This window comes from Tupaia chinensis, unplaced genomic scaffold (assembly GCF_000334495.1).
Source record: "Tupaia chinensis unplaced genomic scaffold, TupChi_1.0 Scaffold000406_1, whole genome shotgun sequence".
Classification (NCBI taxonomy): domain Eukaryota; kingdom Metazoa; phylum Chordata; class Mammalia; order Scandentia; family Tupaiidae; genus Tupaia; species Tupaia belangeri.
The window spans coordinates 262,643-275,330 of NW_006159908.1; positions in this window are offsets into that span (position 1 = coordinate 262,643).

Genomic DNA, 12,688 nt, shown 5'->3' on the forward strand with positions numbered 1-12,688 from the left:
ACAATGTTAGGAGAAGAGGAGAGAGCCAGTAACCAAAGAGGGGAGAGGAGCAAGAACAATGCAAGAGATAAAGAAAAATATTTTTATAATCATTTGAGGTTAAGCAAGTTAGTTAAAATACATTATTTCAAACTTAAATACTGGTTCTAAATAGAAGATACATAGCAACCCATGGAGCTTAATTCTCCCAAAACTCATATTTATATTAATTAAAGTATATACTCTTCATAAATGAAGCCTCCAGATCTATGACCACACAGACACGTGCACACATGGCACAAAATACGAACTTAACCATACATATCGGAACAGTTCACGCCTTCGTTTACTTCCTTCTCATGCTGTGTCATTAATGTGCAGGATTAAATACATGCCATTAGAAAGAAATGCTGTGAGGAATAAATGAAGTCATGTCACCCTTCATTTCCTCCTTGTAGAATTTCTTATGAATGTGCTTTGAAAGAAAAGACAAATGGAAACTGTATGTTTAGGTCTGATGTCGTATTTCCAACTTCCAGAAGGACAATGATTCAAACACTTGTCCTTCTGTCCCTTTTAAGGACTGTTACTTCCTTAAACAGGCAAGGTGTGAGGTAGATTTCAGCTGTATGCCAAGTTCCATGGTAATACAGGCTTGGAGAGTTAAGGTGATGACATGACTAAAGTTTACCTACAGCAAGTTTTATGGCACGCTCCTATTGTAATAAATTAACTTAGGAAATTATGCATTGGGTTTCATGCCTATATATTCAAATGCCATGGCAAATATGACCACAAAGAACAGTCTAGGAAACTATTGATAATATAAAATAAAATTCAAATATAAAATTTAAATGAGTGCAAAATAAAACCGGGTTATATAACATCAGTAAGGTTATATTTGGGGCAGAAAGCACACCGTCTCAAGATTTGTTAACAATGAAGACAATTAAAGGAAAAAACACTGAGCTGGATTTAAAAAATTCAAGTTCTGTGAGCGTGTGTGTGTGTGTGTGTGTCTGCACGTGTGTGTGTGCTTTGCTAAATCTTTAAAAGAGGGTCAGTCACAGTCCATTCCTCGGTTCCTTTATAAGCATAGCTCTCCTGTTGTCTCTCTGACAGGTGGGCAACAAACACTGCAGGACATCAAAACAATATGGCTAAGTGTTCGTAAAGAAGGTTTTATGGAGCAAAAGGTAGTTGAGCTGCTTTCTGCATCACAGGCACAAATTTACAGGTAGACTATGAAGACAAAAGCAAGTTGCTAGGGGTGCAGGTGGCATGGAAGGAGTTGAAGGTTGGTACTGATAGTAGGTTGTATAGGTGAGCAAAATCATGCTGTTGAAGGCTCAAATGATAGGTTCATCAGATTGTTTTTGTTTTTATTTATTTTTCTTTAGGAATAAGGATAAATGATTGAAAATAATGCACAGTGGTTTATATAATAGATTTTTTAAAAGGTTTTTACTATCGAGTTCATGTGCTCACCAGAGAGAAAGAGAGACAGTGAGAGGGAAAGTGAGAAATCACCCCTCAGGGAGGATAGCCACATTGTAATCCCTTTTCCTCTATTCTCTCAGAATTTAGGGCACAGGAACAGCAGGTGGTGTGGTGGTTAAGGGAGCTGGACTCCCACATGGGTGACCATGGTGCAAGTTCCAGACCTGGTGGCTTGCTTTCTCACTTTTTCTCTCTCTTTCTCTTGCTCTGTCTCTCTCTGGTCAAATTAAAATAAATGAATAAATAAATAAATAAAACAATTATTTAATAATAATAATAAAATAATTTAGGGTACATACACTTACACTTGCCCAGCGTGATTTTCAAGCTGCCAGGTCTAGGATTTGAGGCCATGGTCAACCATGTGAGAGTCCAGCACCTTAACCACCATGTCACCTCTGGTCCCTATATAGGAATTTTCCTGAAGGTTCATTTTATAGCCCTTTTAGAATGGATCACAATGGGCAAGTCAAGAGTTAGATTCTATTAACGACTTGAAATGGTGAAGATCTGGATCAAGATATCAGTAGTGAATGTATAAGAGATAAAATAATAAAGACTTCAAAGGAAAATAAATTGGGCAGTATGTGAGAAATGAATCACTAATGATTCTATACCAAGTACATTTATGATGTCCAAAATTAAAAAGTTTTTATGCTAAAGTTTTACAAATGAGAATAAGGATAGCTATTCTATTTAAAACAATTCACCTGCTCTAAGGATGTAATATGATCCAATGAATGATCAAAACCATCAAGTGCTACATGCAAAACAGATGCAGTCATGCTTTTAAAGTAGTTCACCTGGGAATATGCATACTAAGTTATGTTCTTATCTATAGGAAAGTTGTTTATTTAACCTCAGATTGAACAGCAAAGTACATAATGACATGAAGTAAATTATGTATTAAAAAATGAATGGGAGTTACATTAACTCTTCAGTCATCTAAAAATTACTTTGGTAGCCAAAGTGTCAACATTATTTCAAATTTAGACTTTATCAAGAAATATAAAAGCAATAAAATACTTAAAATGTCAAAATAGTTTTCAAATGAAGCAAAGTTAAAGTAGTTATGAATTCTAAAGAAGTATCATTATACAATCATACAGTTGGAAGGGACAAGAATGATAGATTATATTACAGGAGATTATATTAGTTTATATTAGCCTCTTCTTCCAATGAAATAATTTATTTTAAATCATTCCTGACAGATGGTTACAGAGATTCTCCATAACAAAAACCAGTTTTTTTCAGTAAACAATAGTAACAACTTGCCCTCTTTTATCTTTCTCCTTGAACTGTCTCCCTCAATATCTATTTAATGGCCCAGTCAGGCCTTAGAAGAAGCAGAAAACAAGGTGATTCTCTCTAATAAGTGGCAGTCCTTCCAATATTCCAAACTTGTCTTTACTAAAGATTTCATTTGCCGGGGTAAACGTGTCAGACCTATTGTTAATTATAATAGAAAACAGTTTATTATATATTTTTCCATTAGAAAGAAAAAAAAAACATTAAAAAGAGGAATGTATGAGGATCAGTAGGTGACATAGTGGTTAAGGACTCCCACATGGCTGACCATGGTTTGAGTCCCAGACCCAGCAGCTTGAAAATCATGCCAGGTGCTTGTGTGTTCAAATGCCCAAATCCCAAGTGGAGGCTGAAGAAGGGTTTGCAGCATGGCCATTCACCCTGAGGGTGGGGGCGGATCTCACTTCCCCTCTCTGTCTCTGCCTTTCTCCAATGTGAATGTATGAGATCTATTGCAAAAACCTAAAACAGATTAAAAAAAAAAAAGAGGCACACATATCTGTATTGTACATGGATTGCAAAAACCTAAAACAGATTAAAAAAAAAGAAAGAGGCACACATATCTGTATTAAACATGTTTCATAGGAGAGTACTTCAAAAAGTGCATGGAAATTAAAGTATGAATTTATTTTGTATAGAAAAAAAACTTTTAATCTATATGTACTTTTTCATAATGCACATTTTCCATGAACTTTTTGAAGATCCTATCTTTTGCAATCTTATTTAATACTCATTAAAAACACCAGCAGTTGATGTGATGGCCATGTCACTGGACTCCCATGTGGTTGAACACAGTTTGAGTCCCGGGCCCAGTGACTTAAACTCAAGCTGGACATGTGTGTGTGTGCCCAAGATCCAGAGAGGAGAATGGAAGAGAGGGGGTTGCGGCTCCCTTGGGGGGAGTGATTTGATTTCTCACTTTCTGTCTCTCTGTCTCTGTCTTTCTGGCGAGCGCACATGCCCTATAGCAAAGACCTCTCCCCCCAAAAAAGAAAAAGAAAAATCAAGATAAAAGCTCTCTGAGTCCCGGGCCCAGTGACTTAAACTCAAGCTGGACATGTGTGTGTGTGCCCAAGATCCAGAGAGGAGAATGGAAGAGAGGGGGTTGCGGCTCCCTTGTGGGGGGGTGATTTGATTTCTCACTTTCTGTCTCTCTGTCTCTGTCTTTCTGGCGAGCGCACATGCCCTATAGCAAAGACCTCTACCCCCAAAAAAGAAAAAGAAAAATCAAGATAAAAGCTCTCGGTGACCAGCAGTTAGTGTAATGACTATGTCGCTGGACTCCCACATAGTCGACCGCGGTTCGAGTCCTGGACCCGGCGGCTTAAACTCACGCCAGACGCGTGTGTGTGCGTGCCCAAGATCCTGCAAGAGGAGAATGGAGGAGAAGGGATTGCAGCATGGCCATCCTCCCTGGGGGGAGATTTCTCACTTTCTATCTCTCTGTCTCTCTCTGTCTGGTGAACGCACGTGCCCTATAGCAAAAACCTCTCCAAAAAACAAAAAGATAAAAGTTCTCATTTATGATGCTTTTAAAATAGATTTTTATAAAAGTCTTGCTGTATGGAGCCGGCAGGTGGCATGGTGATTAAGTGCCAGACAATCCCACATCACCAACCATGGTTCGAGTCTTGGACCTGGTGGCTTGCTTTCTCATTTTCCCTCTCTCTCTGTGTCTCTTTCTCTGATCAAATTAATAAATGAATGAATAAATAAAATTAAGTACATAATTATTTTAAAAAGTTTTTAGGAAGTTTTGCTAAATAAAATTAAGTACATAATTATTTTAAAAAGGTTTTAGAAAGTCTTGCTGTAAATTCATTTTTGAAACTTGCTTGAATGCTTGAATTTTTCTTTGATTTTTAATTTTCCAACTTAGTTTTCAATTTAACAAGTAAAATTCCATTGTGTACATCCAGAGAATGGTGTGAGGAAACTTGAGCAAGGGAAAAATTACTGAAGGACATTCCAATAATATTGTTTCTTCACTTGTCCTAATATTCCTGTGAGTAGATTCTATAATCTCCATCTTAAAGAGAAGGAATTTGAGTTAAAAGAGTTTAAGCAATTTATCATAGATTATCATAACAATATTATTATGACAGTATTAAATTGATTACTGTAGTAATAAGTAATAGGCTTCGTACACACTACTCCAAATCTCTACTCTTTCCATTATGGCAAATGCAAATGACAAAGGCACTTATCTCATAGGACTGTCAGTACGATTGAAGGCACGTCGGGCTTCCGTGCCAGTGCTTGGCAGCCTTAAGAAAGCATCTGCTCAATTCTTCAAAGTGAACTCTTTTCTTTCCAGTGAAATCTATTATACATAGCTCAGACCATGATCCTAGGAGGTGGGCTTTTTAATTCTTCTGGAAATGTTCATGGTAAGCATGGTAAGAGTAATCATACATTATTCTTGGATGGTGACATTGGAAGTCTTGAAGATGCTTTACAATTTTCTAATAGGAAACTACCAGGAAAAGCTACCATTACAGAATCCTGTATTAACAACAGAATCTCTAGTCATTATTCCTGTTTCCAGTCTCACATCTATCCCAGGGTCCTCTCGAACCAGTTCAATTCCACACCTTGATGTCTCATGAAATGGAAACATGACCATATGACTTCACTGCATCAAACACCCTCCTATTGCTTCAGAAATACAACAAAAGTTTTTTTAGCATGATTAAGGAAGTATCGAGCAATCTGTTCTTCCCCATCCTTTTGTTCCGCCTTTCTCTAACTCATTTGTGCTACAGTTATAGCAAACTGTGAGTAGCTCACGCTGTTTCACACTGTCCCACACATCCCAGCACATCAAAATATTCCACATGACTCAGCAATTCCACCTCTAGATATCGGGTTGTTGGGATGTGTCATGACTTTTCCGACAACCCAGTATTTACCCAAGAGAAATGAAAACAACATATATACACATGAAAACCTGTACATACACATTTATAGACATTATATTCATAATGTCTAAAACTTGAAAGTAACCCTAAAGTCCATCCAGGGAATAAATAAATAAGCAGAGTATATCCATAAAATGAAATACTGTACCACTCAGCAACAGAAAAGAATGAACTACTGACATGGGTAATAACATGATGACTCTCAAATGCATTATGCTAAGTGAGAGAAGACAGACAAAAAGACAACACCTTGTATTACTTCACGTATCAGATATTCAGGAAATGGCAAAATGACAGGGACAGAAAACATATCACTGGTACCAGGGACTGAGGTAAGGGAGGGGACTGACTACAAAGGGGCATAAGGAAGTATTCTGGGAGCTGAAGGAAGTGGTCTATATTTTTATTGGGGGTGGGGTTGTATGACTATATGCATTTATTTAATTTCAAAGAACTGAACAACTAAAAGGAAGGGATTTTACTGTCTGTCAGTTATACCTTAATAAGTCTGACATTAAGAAATTACATATCTTCTTTTCACTTCTGTCCAATTCTTTACTTACTTCTTTAATAATCTGCTACATTTTTAGATAACTCTTGCCCATCTTTTAGACCTCAGCATTAAGTATCAATCTCCATTAACAAATATGCCTCAATATCCACACTGGGCTAAGGGTTACTCTTCTGGACTTTTCTATCTTATGAGACATCATAATTAATACAATATCAGTGCCTGACACTGCACCATAAGCTTCTCAAGGAAAAATGCAAGGTATTATTCACTTTACATCCCCAGGGACTCAATGTAACATAAAAATTCAACAAATACTTTTTAATATTTTTGGAGAGGTTTTTGCTATAGGGCACGTGCGCTTGCCAGAAATACAGAGAGAGACAGAGAGATAGAAAGTGAGAAATCACCCCCCAGGGGTGATGGCCACACCACAATCTCTTCTCCTCTACTATTCTCCTCTTGGGATCTTGGGCATGCACGCACACGCACCTGGCATGAGTTTAAGTCACCGGGTCCAGGACTCCAACCATGGTCGACTACATGGGAGTTCAGTGACATAGCCATTACGCTAACTGCTGTTCCCCAACAAATGCTTATTATGTGGATGAAAATTAAGTTTAGAACTTTGCTGTGTTTAGAAATAGGTGTGGAAATTACAGAATGTACTTGGTTAAACACAAGTCCACCTGATTATTGGATAAAGTTTGTTTTTCTATTAAAAATAGTACAATGAAGTTACTATCACTAATTTAATTATAATTTATAAAAACATTTACATGGAATAATTGGGTGTCTCCAGTCTAATTTAATTGTCATAGTTTTTGCTGGCAAAATATTTTTGAGATATATGCTACATACAGTAGAATTAAACCTCTTAAAAGATATAAAAATATATTATTTGTAGCAGTTAACATTTTAATAGTTCTTTTGCCTTTATTACATTTGAGCAACTTTTTAATCTCAATTTATGCAAATGTGTGCATATAAAATTATAAAGCTCTCTGGACTAAGGCAACCAAGAATGCTCATTGGTCAATGAGACATTTAGGGTTTGAGGATAATCCATGCAAATTAAACTGCTCAACTGAGCCTGTTTTGTAATATTTCAAATTGCTTACTCAATCTTCTTTCCTGAGACACAAAAACACATTTTATGGCCTGATTGTGATGCAGTGCTGTTGGGAAAACAGTTATTATGAGCTGATTATATCCCAGTAGAATTCGAGGCACTTGGCTGCTCTTTGTATAGAATGTCACCTGAGGGGTGAGCTTTCCATTCTGTTTTTATTCTAGGAGAGTTGTTATTCTGATTCAGAGCTGGTTCCATTTTCAGGCATTAGGCCACTGAAATGATGTTTATTAATCAAAAGGAAAGTTAGGACAAAAATGGAAATTCATGTTGGGCTAAGATTATGAGTTTAATATCTATACCTCACATTCATTCTCAGATGAAGAATAAAAATATATATTTGTGTCAAAGAGCAGGATTTACAGAACAAACAAGAAGGAAGACAAATTTTACAGTGATCATACATCATGATAGCTTCAATCTTCAACCACAGCATCATTATCCTTCTTTTATAGAGTGGTGGGTGGGACATGAGCTACAAAAGTTATTGAAACAGAATGTTTAGCTACGCCAACCCTCATCACATACAGTTGTAACAATTATAAAATTCCATTTCCCAGAATATATACCCCACCCTATTTATACTAATTGCTGATAAATTATAAGACCCATAAAAAATAGTATGAAATTACTAAGAGATCTAAAGCTTTGGAATGAAAAAAATAAACATCATAAAGAAACAGGTTTAGCTATCTAATCATTTAATTTCCTTCCTTTATCTTCCCTTTCCTCTTCACTTCCATTTTTTTCTTTGTCTCTTCCTCCTTTTCTATTTCTGTGATAAAGAATCAATCAATAAAGCCTAAAACAGGATTTTTCCATCCCATCTAATGGAATTACAGTGAAATTCCATCATAGTTTTAAAATATAGTATCACATACCTTTGAAAGGTTACTGAATATCATTCTATGCCATACTTAGCATATATGATAATCCTGCCTTGGAATCTAATTAAAGAATAAATGATTAGCAAATATTTACTTGATAAGCAGAAAAGGTTACTGAATATCATTCTATGCCATACTTAGCATATACAATGATCCTGATTTGGAACCTAATTAAAGAATAAATAATTAGCAAATATTTACTTTATAAGCAACCAGTGGCTGATTCTTTCATAATGTTTTTTTTTAAGTCTCATACCCAATATTGAGAATGTTTTTAGTCTCTAACATAGCAGTGAAAGAATAAAATTCTACTGAAGAATATCATTCTATGCCATACTTAGCATATACAATGATCCTGATTTGGAACCTAATTAAAGAATAAATAATTAGCAAATATTTACTTTATAAGCAACCAGTGGCTGATTCTTTCATAATGTTTTTTTTTAAGTCTCATACCCAATATTGAGAATGTTTTTAGTCTCTAACATAGCAGTGAAAGAATAAAATTCTACTGAAGTAAACATTTCAAGAAGCATTTATTTTTGCACTTAAATGGTCAATATTTAATCAGTAGGTTAAGTACCCAATTTCAGGGTTCAAAAGCAAGCTGGCTACTACCAAAAATGTTAGCAATAAATAGTATGAGTTCTCTTTCATGCAGCTGTACATTACTGTCTATCATCACTAAGCCATTGTGGACAAAACCTCACAAAAGCTGAATTGGTCATAAACTAAAAAATGGATGTATGCAAAGTGGTCAGTCTGCAGGACTCATTTGGGGATAAAGGATAATAGACCCACTGTAATACGACTTCTCCCCATGTAGTTTGTTGTCCTACTGTCAATACATTTCATGGCAGGGACATTTAATGCTGCAATAAAAATGAAAACATCTAATTCTGCCATACACTCTATGGCAATAAATTATACCACACACTAAGCAGGGCTAGGCAAGCAATTTGCTTTATAGTTAGCAACATTCAAAATTTTTGTTATAATGTATTCTTTATTCCCTTTCATCTATTAATCCTTATAGGCCTTTTTAGTACATAACACTTTTTGTTCCAGTGATGAAAGATATAAATATAATACAATGTCACTTCTTTCTCTGATATATATGTCTATTTTTATTTTTGTTTAAAATAAACAGTTAATTGTACACTTAATCTGAACTACAGCTTTGAACTACTAAATTCTAGATCACAAGTAAATTAGAAAACAAATCTTTATCACATTTTACCTTTGATAGAAAAAACAAACACCAAATTGTTTACAATTTTTTTTTTTTTAATTGCAACAGGGCACATGGGCTTGCCAGAGAAAGAGAGAAAGTACCCCATGCGGGTTGTGGTTCCATCTCAATACTTTTCTTCAACTTCTCCATCCCATCAGGATCTGGAGCATGCATGCACATGCACAAACACACGGCATGTTATTCAAGCCACCACGTTATTGGATTTGAATCGCAGTCAGCCATGTGGGGACTGGTTTCCTACATGCACGGCTTAACCACTGTGCTATGGGGTTGGCCCTGTTTGTTTTCTTTTTAACTCAAGATTCTACAGACTGAAAAATAATTTTCCTTTTGGCTTCTCACTCCTCTTCTATCTTTCCTTTTCTAATATTCTAGGTCCTGTGACAAAATGTTGTTTCATTCTCTATGATGCAACTATAGCATATTTAAAAGAATTGGCACCACTGAAATGAACAGGAATCTGTTAATGTGGCCAGATAAAAGTACAACAGTTGTGTTTTCTTTGCAAAGACAAAAAAATAACAAAGAAAAAAGAAAGAAAGAAAGATACTGTTCAGATTATCTTATCTTGGAAATAAGAACACATACCAAGTATGCTTATGCACTGTGAGTACCATTTTAAGAACACAAAGGTTACCCTTCACTCACCAATAATTACTAACTATAAAGTGTGCAAATGGGTACTTAATTTGTTATATTAAGATAGATAATAGCAAATGTGCTCCTGGTACTTAAAGCCAGGACTTTCTCTATTTCGCTCACTGTGGTATTTCCACGTCAGACACATAGTTGGTACTAGACAGTTGTTAAAAGAATGGAATGTATGCACTTCCATATACTTCAGGAAATGAAAAGGTCCAGTTTCATCTTCAAAGTCTATGCAGAAGACTCTGGGTTTTCTTGCATTTGGCCATATAAATTATATAGTGGCTGTATTAGAAAAAGGATAGCTTTGTAAGTAGAAAGTCACTGAGAATGAATGAATAAAAAAATACACATATAGGGATCAGCAGATGTTATAATGGTTACATTGCTCAACTCCCACGTAGTTGACTGTGGTTTGAGTCTCAGATCCAGGGGCTTAAAACTCATGCTGTGCAGATGTGCATGTGTGGCCAAAAATCCCAAGAAGAAAATTAAGGAAAAGGGACTGTGGCATGGCCATCACCCCCATGGGGGGGAAGGAATTTCTCACTTTCTGTCTCTGTCTCTCTCTGTTTGTCCAGTGAGCACATGAGCCCTAGAGCAAAAATCTCTTGGGGCCTGCAGATGGTATGGCAGTTAAGGTGATGGACTCCCACATGGTCTACTATGGTTCGAGTTCTGGACCTGGTAGCCTACTTTCTCACTTTCCCTTTCTCTCTCTCTCTCATCAAATTAAAAATAATAATAAATAAAATTAAATAAATAATTATTTTGTAAAAAGTTCTAAGAATGAATACACACACACACACACACACACATATACACTTGTTAAAAAATTAATTTTCTTATTCTTTTATTTGAAACTTCTGCCATTAACAATGATCTTAAATACTAATGTAACTATTAAGACAGTATAATATGAGAGAATTAACATTTTAATGGGATAATAAACTATTGATGATTAGTTTATTTCCTGGACAATAGTCAGGTGGGGGGAAGACAGATTAAAATGGGGCTCTGTCAAAGTCTAAAGGGAAATCACAATAAAGCACTCAATGGCCAGGGTGAGGGACTGGAACTGAAAACAATCTTTACCACTTGACAATTGTGTGCAATGCCAGTTTTATGACAGATGAGTCAAGCACAATAAAATACTCATACGGTTTGGGAAGAGAAGTAGTGCTACGTGATGCAACCGGACCAGCAGTCTTGATTCTTTGAAAAAGTCAGATAACCTCGGAAAGAAATTTAGTATCTTTGGATTTCACACCCTAAGTCTGTAAAACAAAAGTATCAAAATAAATGGACTCTAAGATCTGATTCAGCAATAAAATTCTATGATCTCTTTTCCTTTGTCTGACTTGACAAAGAACATTTTAATAACATTGATTTTTATGAGGATAAAATTTACAATACATAAAATGTATTGCCATCACACTAAGCAAACAATGACCATTTTAACTACATGTGTGAAATGCACTTAAAACTCAAATAGACTACTTTAATATGAGAATGTAGATCAGAATTAAGGACTTTGCAGTAATAATAATAATACATGAAAATGGGTCTTAAAACACTGAAAATATTTTTTTGATCAGAAAATTTACATATGCTCAAGGTAAAACATTTATACGCACAAACACACACATAATTACACACGCAAACACAATCATGTATTTTTTAAATGTAGATGGGCCAGTCCTGTAGTGCCGCAGTTAAGGGCCATGCACAGAAAGCCAGGTCCCACATGACCAATTGCAATTCAGATCCTGGTGTGGCAGTTTAAACAACAAACCAGAAGCAAATGTATGTATGCCCAAATCCTGAGGGAAGGAGAAATGGAGAAAAAAGGATTGTGGAGTGGCTACACCTAGCTGAGGGTGTATGCTCTCTTCTGCAAGTGTATATATACCCACTGGTAAATTTTAAAAACTTTAAAAAGATATGTAGGAAAAGAATCTGTAAACTACCAATATTACCCATACACCATGAACATTTTAATCTTAATCTCTTTGCTTTCTTCTTTTCTCCTTCCCCACTGCCTACTCCCCACCGCCATACCTACACTCATGGTTAGGCCTCTCCATTTTTTTATATTAGTATATCCTACCTTCTTTACTTAACATGGGCATTTTAATACACTAAATATTTTGTATAACATGATTTTTGATTGCTTTATTGATAAGCTGTCCTTGAATATGTCACAATGTATTAAGGATTTCTCTGCTATTGGACTTTTGGCATTTTTAAATTTTTCATAATTATATCATGTAAAATAGCTCTGTATACATGTATTCTATTGAATTTCTTATTATTTCCTTAGGATAGACTTTTGAAGAATGCAGAAAAGGAAAATGTGTTTATAAACCTAAATCTCTGTCATAATCCTTATATCTAATACCAGCATAATTTTATTAATAAATTAAAATGCATGCATTTCCAGGTATATTTAAACTGGTAGGTTTTATTCAAAATAGGATTTCTATTAGTATTTTATAAAAAGGATTACAAATTAAGCATTTGGTTTTATTAAGCTAGTAAGGATAATGG